Here is an 11,624-nt window from a genome sequence, read left to right as displayed (position 1 = left end):
GATACCTCTTATCAATGCATGGCTGTGGGAGATAAGGAGGTCTTCCTCATTCTCTCTCAGTCTCCCTGGTAACAACTTTTATATCTTTATCACTTCTTAGGCTGGGGCCATGGTACCACAGACTGTGCGGACGTGTCCGCACGCTGAGCGAACAATCTGCCTTAAGGCAGTCTTCGCGTCCATGCCGGCGCATGGGGGAGGGCGAGCGTTGCGCAACAAATCAGTTCAAATTGATTTCTTGGCGCAACAGGCCTATCACGTGAGCGGTTCGCCCAATGACCAGCTCTGGGACGTCACTAGCATGCCCCCTAGACACGCCCACGGACGGCGGGCGTACCATGGCCGCAAAACGCACCCGCTTCAAGCGTGTGACATCACGGCCACGCACGCCTCCGCACGGACGAAGGCACTATGGACCTGGCTTTACTGTATATAAGAAGCAGTGAGGGAGAAGTGTATGTATTGGTTATTAGGAAAGGGGGAACAATTCAGATGTACTTATTCTCACCTCTTTCACAGGGCGTCACCTGTTCCCAACAACCCTGAATGAATGAGTGAGATTTTGGCATGCATGATCTAGGGCAGTGGTTCTCAACTCCAATCCTCAAGAACCCCCGAAACAGTTCCTGTGTTATGGGGGTTCTTGAGGATTAGAGTTGAGAACCACTGATCTAGGGTATGTATGTCTTTATTTATATAGCGCCATTAATGTACATTACGCTTCACAGTAGTAATACACGCAACAATCATATAAATAACAAATAACTACAAAAAGGGTGAAGTTACCAGGAGACGTGTCACTGATTTGAAGTCAGTCTCCCTGATCTTTAGCATCAGCAACTATTAGGCTTCGTCCATAGTACAAGCTATGCTGCGAGCTACGTAGCTCGCGCCGAAACACACTAGGACGGCAATGTAGTAGTGCATAGTGCGCGCGCACATGCTCTACAGGGAGAGTGGCGCTTCGCAATACAAACAGGTTTGTTTTGCAAGCACGACACCGGGGAGGAGGAGGAGCGCGAAAGCTAGCGCATCCTACTATGGACAAATTCTAAGGCCCCACTCACTGTGCCTGCTAAGTGACGTGCGCACGCACGTTCGGCACTCTGTGATGCTAGTGTATGAAGGTTTTCACACTAGAAACGACTTGTGGTGGCAAAGTACAGCGTTGGCGCTGCGACATTTTGCCGCCACAACCCAAATTAACATTTCGGGCTGCAGTCGCATCACGTGAACTGGTTCAGCCAATAAGGGCGAACCAGCTCCGTGACGCTGTGGCCACGCTCCCAATCGGCCCCGACTCCTGCAGCTAGCGCATGGATCGCTGGGCTGCAGGAGTGTGCGGCGGAGGAGGCGTGCACAGAAGCGAACGGTCGTAGCAAGCAGTGTGAGCTCGGCCTAAGGCCTCATCCCCGCTGCGCGCGCAAGATACGTCCCTCTATGGGGCCGGCCACAGTCACTGCTGCCTATGGGGCGAAATGCGCTGTGTTTGGAGCCTGTCACAATACCGGATGAGTGTGCCGGCACTCCCCGGCTTCCTGACATGCACGAGGAAGGAAAAAAGACTCTTACTATTGCGGCTGGGACCAGGGCCTCCTGACAAGACCCCTGCCTGTTAACTTATGTACAAAATGTAAGTGAAATTGTTCTTTTTTCACATGGTACGTAAATCTGTTCATACTTTCTACACCATTGGAGTTTCCTCTCTTCTTTTTCATCTTGGGAGACCCTGAAGTGAGATCCGTGACTGCCATACAAGAAGAACTGAACTATCAAAACATCAAATCCTGTTGACAAAAGTATGTGTGCTAGGTAGCACTCCACAACCAAATCCGTATGAAAAGTAAATGGTATGGTGCACGGGAACAAGGGGTAACCTCTAACCCCCAAGCAGGTCAGTAATATATACAGGGGTCCCCAGCACACAATAAAGGAACACAGACAAAATCTGTCAACAAGAGAATCAATGTGTTGAATGTAATAGCAGCTACATGATCAGCCCTGGCATAGGGTCTGGAGAGTACATCTCGTGGAGAAAAACAGTACAGAGGGAGAGGAGGGGAGGAAAGGGAACAAGGGAGATGAAATACTAAAAAACAACAAAAGGAAGGGGAACAACATACAATATACGTAAAGTTTAAGGCAATAAAATCCTTTTGGTTTATTTATCCATACATGTATCACTTCATTTACTCTGCGCTCCCTTTTCTTATCACATTTGACCACTAGGTCACCGAGGTTGTTCTGTCATATTGGGTTAGAGCTGCACTATTTTTGTTGTTTATATTCATGTCACTTATTCACCAGCGCCAGGTTATTTTTCTCATCTACAAAGCGCGATGCGCGACCAACTTTGCCAAAAGACAAGCTTTTTGGCTCGCCGTTTGCCACGTCACGGCGGCGGTTTAGCCAATGAAGGCGAACCAGCCTCCCTGGGCAGGACAGAACTACGCATCCCAGGGGCTTAAGGCCCCTAGGCTAGTCTAAACAGCCTCACCCCTTAGGCTGCGTCCAGGGTGAATGGAGCCGGACGGAGGCGAGCTGAGGCTGAGGGAAAGCAGGTGCTTTCCCTGGCCTTAGACCGCGCGCCGTTGGGGGGGCGGGGGCTGTGACGTCACGGAGCTGGTTCGCCCTCATTGGGTGTACCGCTCACGTGACCGGCCCTGCGCTCCCTTGAGAGCTTGAATTTAAAATTTTGATAAGACTTACGCTTCCGCACGCTTGCGTAAGCGTAAGCGAGCCCCTGCTAAAGCCGCTGTCATTGCGGCTGCAGGGGCTCACTGCCGAGCAGCAGCGCGCCTCAGCACGGTGCGCTGACCATGTCCGAGTCCTTAAGGGGCAAGGCCGACTTCACTAGCCCAAAGCTAGGACTGGAACAGACTCACAAGAGAGGAACCCTAACTTTTATACCTGGGGAGGGGTGAATCCCTCTATCCCAATATCTGGGCAGGCTTAGCTAACATCGAAGTCATCACACACTATACATGTGACCCAGCTAGTATCCTCCCAGGCAGACAGGGACTACAACAGAAACAAAGTGTCTCTCCTAGGAGACAACTCACATGCTATACCATGTGACGGGATTAACCCTAGCACTTCCTGCCATTACCAGGATTTACAATACTAGGTCAGAAATATATATACATAGCCAGGGGCTGCATTCGTTATTGAGGGAGCTATCCCAGAACGATTCACTAGCTTTGATGCATCTACAACCCTTGCATGCACCACAGGGATAAGATCCAACATTTTTTGTCATCTTAATCTTACTTTTACTTGAAATGGCTTTGTGCCAATTTGTCATGCAAATTTAATGACCATCTCGCAGTCATATTTACTTTAGGTCCAATTGATTTCGGGAGATCCTCATCTATTTGCAATGCAGACCAATGTTTCTGTAAAATAGAGCGGACTTGATTCCACTGTAGGTGGTAGGTGGACATTCAGATTAGATTCACTAGCCCCTCTATTCACTGGTGTGATTAGCAATTCGTCACATTTGCAGCTTTAGATTTTAGAAAAGCTTTTTTTATACACCTTTTGCTATATCCTCTATCCAAAAAGTCACTCTGCACTATATGCAGTCACCAAGTCACTCTGCTATATGCAGTCCTTAAGTAACTCTGCGCTATATGCAGTCCCTGAGTCACTCTGCGCTATATTCAGTCCCTAAGTAACTCTGCGCTATATGCAGTCCCTAAGTAACTCTGCACTGTATGTAGTCCCCAAGTCACTCGGCACTATATGCAGTCCCTATGTGTCACGCCTGTATGCCCGCAGACCAAGCTAGACCCCAGTAATGAGGTGGGAACGGTATGATACCACACACCCACAGCAGTGGGAGCAAGCCCGGAGTGTGGTATAATGTTGCTGGGCCTGTTGGAAGAGTTGTTAGAGTATACTTGCAACGCTTGGGGAATGTCCATGAGAGTAGTCGTGTCCGTTTGCCAATGTTCAGGGATCCAGAGGGTAGAGTCGTCAGAGGGCAAGCCAGGTCCTAGGAAGCCAGAGGTCAGCGGAGTCGTATGCTTAGCAGGGTTCAAAGGGATACCAGAGAGCAGAGTAGTCCAGGTTAAGCAGGGGTCAAAGCCAGGGAAATCCAAAGTAACACAGGAGCAGGTAATCACAGGAGCACAGAGGGAGCACAGCATAGGTCAGCTACACACAGGGAAACAGGAACTATGCAGAGCGAGGAAGAGGTGGACAGACAGGGATTATAAAGGAAGGTGCACCAATGACAGAGAGGGGAGGAGTAGAGCGAGAAGTGGGTCTATTTTGATCTGGTTTAAAACTGATTGGCCGGCGAAGCCGGCCAATTCAGTTGAACAGCTATTCTACTTGTTGCCAAGTAGAACAAAGAAAAACCAGCCAAACAAATATATAAATGAAACCAACAAGTGCACTGTAAAAAGTGCACTTAAAACAGAAGGGTTAATTCAAAAGAACCCATGATGGGGGATACCGAGCAGAGCACCCCGCCTGACGCCCACCGGGAGGCAAACTCTGAAACCGTCCCAGTGGACTCGGCGTACGTGTACTCTGCTCGAATACGGGAGTGCACTAGCGCCCGGAACATGACCACGATGTTCGTTCGGACCCCCCCCTCCAAACACTACTTCCTGGTTTTACAAATGGCTACCTTAGCCAATGCCAGGAGCAGGTTGACGAGGAGATCCCTAGGTTTATTGTCCCGGGACACTGGGCACCCAAAAATAAAGAGATGGGGGGAAAAGTGCAGCCAGAACCGCAGGATAAGGCTCCTCAAGATGGATAAGAGAGGCTGCAGTCTGGCGCAGCTTAAATAAATATGATACACGGACTCCCGCTCGCCACAGAAGGGACAGGTGGCGGGGGAGTCCGTGAAGTTTGCCAAGTATTCTCTCGTGCTCAGTGCACCATGGAGGATTTTCCAGCTCAAATCTCCGGCGGGGCGGGGAACCAGATCACCCTCGTTCGCAGGAAATACCCGCCTCCAAATGGTATCGGGGCGGGCGACAAGGGCAAGGTAGTTCACTATATGGAGCACGAGAGAGTACAGGGCTTTCCTCGGCATGCCGCGAAAACATGCCGGGGACATGTCCCCCAACCTGCTGAGGTTGGGGGAGAGGAGCCCGAGGGGGTTGCCGTGGCTTTAATGTTACGCCGGTGCTGCCCGCAGACCAGACCCGTCCCCTGAGCTAAAGGGGGAAGTGGTAATACACGCACCTGCAGCAAAGGGAGCGTGTCCGGAGTGTGGTATGAAGCGTTGCCAGGCCAGGTGTAGTAAGGTAGACAATACTTGCCGGTACCGGTTGTAGAGATAGAGTGAATGATGCCTAGTCGGAGTGGAGAGTGGAGATAGGTCGTAGTCCAAGCCGTGTTCAAGGGGTTACCAGAGTGAGCGTTGTCCAAGGAGTGTCGAGATTGAGAGCCAGAGGGGGTAGTCGTACGAGCTGCGTCAGAACCTGTGAAAACACTGAGAGAATCCAGAAGTACTTCCATACAGAGACTATGTCGAGCAAAGACTGAGAGCAGAGAGGAGCTAGATAAAGCAGGAAGGTCCAATTAGGAACGGAGGCGGGACAGGAAGAGCTACAGGGAGACACTGTAGATTGGTGCAGGCATAACAGGCCAGGTGAGTCTTGTTAGTAACCTGAGTATGCCCGTGCAGTGTGCGGGGGCGGAGCCTGAGGTCCGGGGGACGGGAATAAGAGTTTGCAGACTGAGCGTGCTCCGTAACTCGCGTACGCGTGTGAACCGAGCCAGTGGATGGTGCAGGTGTGTGTGCAGGAAGGCGTGGGCGCGCCCGGCGCTGAGCAGAGGAATCGCCGAGGGGAGTGATCCCGCGACGGCGGCAGGGGCGAGGAGCCGTGGAGGCCGGTAAGGCAGGATTGTTTTGTGTGTCCAGGGGCTCCCTGCGGGGAGGGAGTGCTCTGTGTGGGGAGCGAGGAGAATGCCGATTCCTGACATTTGGTTCCACGCAAAGATCCGGAGAGCTTAGGTTGATAGGTTGACAAGGCTCTCCGGTCTGCAATACCCCCTCGATGAAGGTGCGTGAGTCGGGGTGGATGGCATCTTTAATCTCCCGGATCAAACGAAGAGGGACGCGGGCAGTAAGCAGACCCATACGGGGCGCGAGCGCCTCTGCCCTTACCCAGTCCCGCTGCTCGTAGTCCAGGAGATCCCCGACTCTGGTCACCTGCGCCAGGATTAGCCGGCGGCAAATAAAGGGTGAATCCAACATCCGAGCCCCCACTGCCGGATTATACAGCAGGGGCTCGGCGAGGAAATCAACCCCCACCGCCTGTCCTTTCCTGGTCGCGGAGACCAGTTTCCAGGCCTTTATTAAGTCCCGGTAGTATGCCGGCAGCACCGAGAGGTTTCTACCTAACCCCTCGGGCCTGATGATAAACAGTTGCCGGTCATACCTCATATTGCGCAGCTGGCGAAAGAAACTGGTCGCCAACTGGCACCACTGCGGAGACGGATCTGCGAATAGGTATCTCTGCAGGTATTGGAGGCGGAAAGTGTGAATCTGAGAGCGGACACACACCACTCCCTGTCCACCCTCCTCCAAAGGGAGGCACGCAACTCCCGCAGAGACCCAATGCTTCCCCATCCAGAGAAAATCCATCAACTTCCTCTGGATCTTGTTGAGAAATTCAGGGGTCGGACCCATGGCTAACAGCCGGTGCCATAGCTGGCTGGCCACTAGCTGATTTATCACCAAGGTCCTTCCCCTGAGGGAAAGCATTCACGACAGATACACCCACGACCCCAGACGAGCAATGACTCGTTCTTCAAGATCACTGAAGTTTTCTGGGGCCGGGTTCTCCGCAGCAGACAGGTAGACTCCCAGATATTTGAGAGTATCGCTCCCCCACAAGATATTACGAAACATGGGGGGCAAAGAGTCCACCTGTAAGGGACCCACCAAAATGCCTGAGCACTTGGACCAGTTGATCCGAGCAGAAGAGGCCGCTGTGTAGACCTCTTGGCACGCTTGCGCCCGCTCTAGATCATCTAGGTCCTGGGCCACGAGGAGCACGTCATCGGCATAGGCCGACAGGACTACCCGCATGTCGGGCTCCGCAGCACCAGCCCAGTGAGCCTCCTCCTCAGTAGGAAGAGGAAGGGCTCAATGGCTAGCGCGTACAGTTGCCCAGACAGGGGGCACCCTTGACGTACTCCCCGACCAAACACAAAAGGTGCCGTCAGGGACCAATTAATTTTTACCAGACACTCTGCAGAGGCGTACAGCATCTGGAGAAAGCCCACAAATTGTGGGCCAAAGCCAAACTCCCGCAGGGTCTGCATGAGGTAACGGTGATCCACCCTGTCAAACGCCTTCTCCTGATCTAGGGACAGGAGGGCGAGTGACAGACCAGTCCTCTGCGCGTGATGTAGCAGGTCCCGGACCAGAAAGATGTTATCGTGAATGCTCCGGCCCGGGATAGTATAGGACTTGTCGGGGTGAATCACCTCTGCCAACACGGACTTGAGCCTCAGCGAGAGCGCTTTGGCTACGATCTTATAGTCCGTGTTGAGCAATGAGACCGGTCACCAGTTAGAGATCTGGCGGAGATCCCCCTTCTTCGGCAGCAAAGACAGTATTGCCCGCCGACACGAAAGGGGCATCTCACCGGTCTCCAGGGCTTCGGCCAGGACCTCGGTGAAATCAGGTCCCAGCATCTCCCAGAAAAACCGGAAGAACTCCACAGTCAGCCCGTCTAGCCCCGGCGTTTTTCCGCGGGACATGAGACTGAGGGCTTCAGAGAGCTCGGCCAGAGTCAAAGGTAACTCAAGCTGCTCCCTTCCACCCTCGCCGACCGTGGGAAGCCCCTCCCATAAGACCCTACATGCGTCTGGCTGGATGGACTCCGGAGAGAAAAGATCTACGTAGAACCTCCGGGTTCTGTCCCGGATGCTCTCCGGGTCAGTCAGAGGGGTACCGTCTTCTGCTAGCAAGCAGGTGATATGTTTACGGTTTCCCCTCTTTTTCTCCAGCGTGTAGAAGAGGCGCGACCCGCGACCCATCTCCCGAAGGAAGTGGATGCGGGATCGCACATACGCCCCCCGAGCTCTCCGATTTTCCAAGTCCCGGAGAGCGCACTTCCTCTCCACGTACGCACACTGCAGGTATTGGTCTCCTGCCACAGACAGCCGCTTCTCGAGATCGAGCACCTCTTCCCTAAGGGCCTCGATCTCAGCATCACGCCGCCTGCTGGCACCTTTGGTGTACTCCTGACAAACGAGGCGCAGATGAACCTTGCCCACGTCCCACCACTGCTCTAACGTGGCAAAGTCTGATCTGCAACCTCTCCAGGCCATCCAAAAGTCTCGGACCGACGTCGCAAACCCCTTATCCTCCAACAACGTATTGTTGAAGTGCCAATAGGCGGCCGAGGGCGCTGCTGGTAGTAGCGCCACCGTCACGGACGCATAATTGTGGTCCGAAAACGGCGCCAGCCTAATGGTACTGGACTGGGCTCGCGACAGGCTGTGGCTGGATATATACAGCCTGTCGATCCGGGACCAGGACATACGTTCACCCCTAAACACCCTAACATGGGTGAACTCAGTGGATGCCTCGGGATGTTGTTCTCGCCAGACGTCTACCAAGGAGTAGCGGGTGATGACCTCCCGCAAGGCCGACGCAGAACACGGGTGTGGCTCCGGACCATTCCGGTCTTTCAGAGCCTCGAGGGTGTAGTTAAAATCACCCCCGAGCACCACGTGTTCGTCCGCGTCGACTGTCTCCAGGTATTCAGACATTCTGACGAAGCCCTGCCTTCTCAGGGGTCCGGTGGCAAGAGCATACACATTCAAAAAATTAAACGTGTAATCCTCGTGCCGGACCCTGAGATGTAACAGGTGACCTGGAACAACGGTTTTGGCAAGCAGTAGCTCTGGTTGAAAGGACTCAGAGAACAGGGCCACCACCCCACTAGATGATGAAGTGAGGTGGCTGAAGAAGACACTGCCTCGCCACTCCAGATGCCAGCTGGCTTCAGCCTCTGGAGTGGTATGGGTTTCCTGCAGGAAACCCACAGAATACTTTCCCTTCTGTAAAAAGGAGAGTACCTGGAACCTGCGAAACCCGTCCTTACAGCCATTCACATTAAGTGTACCGATACTCAAAGCCATTGGTAATCAGGAGTTTTTCTTGTGCTTTCCACAGGCGCTCAGGGTGCTACACCCCGAGAAGCCTTTATGTGGTCTCGCATCAATTTATGAAATTTCAGGACACGAAGATGGATAGGCCCAGAGATTTTGGCCTTGTGGTTAGCCCTGATGTATGCTAAGAGAGAGTGGAGAATGACCGAGGCATCCTTCCACCTTCCAAGGGCCAACTGCACCTTCGTGGTTCCGTGTTTGCAGAGGGTATCCTCCAGGAAACCATCTAGCTCCTGAGCAGGGATAACGGGGGTCAAAGAGTCCACCGCCTCCGCGGTGCCAGAGGACTCCTCACTGAGCCCCAACTCCCCGAGCTCCTTTGACTGAAAAACTCAAGACCCCTGCCCTTCCCTGCGGGGGCCTTTCTCAGCCTTAGAGTGGGTCCCCTCTTCGGTGTTTCCACGAGGGAGTCCACTATATCCTCCACATCCAACCCCGGGGTAGGATGTTCAGGGGTAGCTGGTGGCGGTATGGCGGAGGTAGCGGTCTAAAAACAAACAGGCAATGGGGGAGCAAGGGATTAGATAGGCATATAAAATGACTTTGAAAAGTTGTTAGAAGTCTTGATTAGTTACATGCAGTGGTGGATTAATTAGATACACATAAATACTTACACGGCCATGTGTAAGTAAACACAATGATTGGTAACTTTCACAGGGCGAAATGTCTCTCTCCCAGCAGTATTGGATAATTGATGTGGTGAAAGGGGATACAAATATATATATATGTGTATAATACTGTACTCACACGGCCCAGTGTGAGCAGTTGCAGGGATTAGGTTTCTTTTTAGGTTAACATTAACCCATCCACATCTGGTGGTCAGCACAATGGGGGCTGTCCTCGGGTTCCGGATTGACACAGGACTCTCTTGTTGTCAGGTGGGCTCTCCCCCCCGGGTGTTGTGATGTGTAAGTTATGTGGGAGGGGAAAACGAGTGAGGCACGGTTCACTTGTGCAAAAAAACCATAGTGTAGTATATTTAAATAGTTTTATAAAAAATAAAGGTGAGTATTGCACGTACATCAAAAAGAAGGGTTAATAGCAAGACATGTTAGGGACATGTTACCACTCGGCAGGCATAACGGGATACAGGCACCGGGAATTGGACGTCCTCCCTCAAGATGCTGGTATCTGGATGCAGAGTATACAGCTCAGCTCGGTTCACAGCGTTGGGGAACCTTCCCGCGCCTTCACGGAGCTCACAGCAGTTGTTCTCAGGGGTGGATCACCGCGTCTCTTCCTGGTTAGTCCACGTTGGCGTGTGACGTCATCCGGCAGCGTCTCTCGGCCGGTCGCGTCTTTAGTGCGTCACTCCTTGGCGATATGCAGTCGAGCAGTGTACAGAGTCCCTTGCAGGTCCCGCAATGAAACAAATGTCCCAATATAATGCCGCAATGGGGGTATATGTAAAGAATAAAGGAACGCGCCCTCTCCTACGCGTTTCGTACTTTCGTACTTCGTCAGGGAATGATGGAGGAGGTTCCAGGGGCGGTTCTTATACACTCAGCATTATTGCTATTGGTTCAGGGTAATTGTATTCAACTCCCCCCACCTGGAGAGGCATTCACTCATCCCGTGGAGGGACTCGAATTACAAAGACATTTTTTACATAAACATACATGGGATAAAGCACACTTAAAAAAATATAATAAACTTTAATAATTCGAATCAAGGCTTTTAAAAATATATATATATCAAATCAAGACTCTAAAAGTAAAGAAACAAAAAATTAGTCACATAATAAAAATCACATTTAGAGATGTAAAGTGCTAACTCCCAATAGTTAAGAGTAACATAGATTAGCATATGATTTCTAGTAAATATATAAATACATATGGAAATCTATAGGATAATGTAATGGTCTAGGAATAGATCTTAGGGGTTAAAGTTTGTTAGAGTTATTTCAAAGAGAGAAGGTATTCTGATAATCCTTAAAGGTATTAATTCTATATAACTTAAAATATATTTTAAAATAATTCATTAAATATTTCTTAAAACACTGGTGCAATTCATGTTTAATTGAAAAATTACTAATTAAAAAAGAGACCATACGTCAATCTCCTCATTTAGACCTAGTGGAGACAGAGTCTGGAGTTTATAAATCCACAGACTTTCTTGTTTGGACAATTTCTTGTCTCTGTCACCACCACGTCTACCTGATTGTACAATCTGAATTCCCACATATGTCAAGAGCGAAGAGTCACAGTCATGTTTGATTTTAAAATGTCTGGACACGCTATGTTGTTCTAATCCTAATCTAATGTTTCTAGCGTGTTCTAAAATCCTGACTCTTAAAAATCTTTTAGTTCGCCCAACATATTGGTATCCACAGGGACACTGCAATAAATAAACCACATATGTGGATTTACAAGATATGCAGATTTTTTTTTTTTTTTTTGTAAAAAAAATACTGCCATCATATATTAAAGATACCACTGCCGTTTTAAATTTAGTTAAAACCATTCAAT

Source organism: Ascaphus truei, chromosome 3 (genome assembly GCF_040206685.1).
Source record: "Ascaphus truei isolate aAscTru1 chromosome 3, aAscTru1.hap1, whole genome shotgun sequence".
Classification (NCBI taxonomy): Eukaryota; Metazoa; Chordata; class Amphibia; order Anura; family Ascaphidae; genus Ascaphus; species Ascaphus truei.
The sequence above is the reverse complement of the archived record's forward strand: the minus strand, read 5'-3'. Positions refer to the sequence as shown.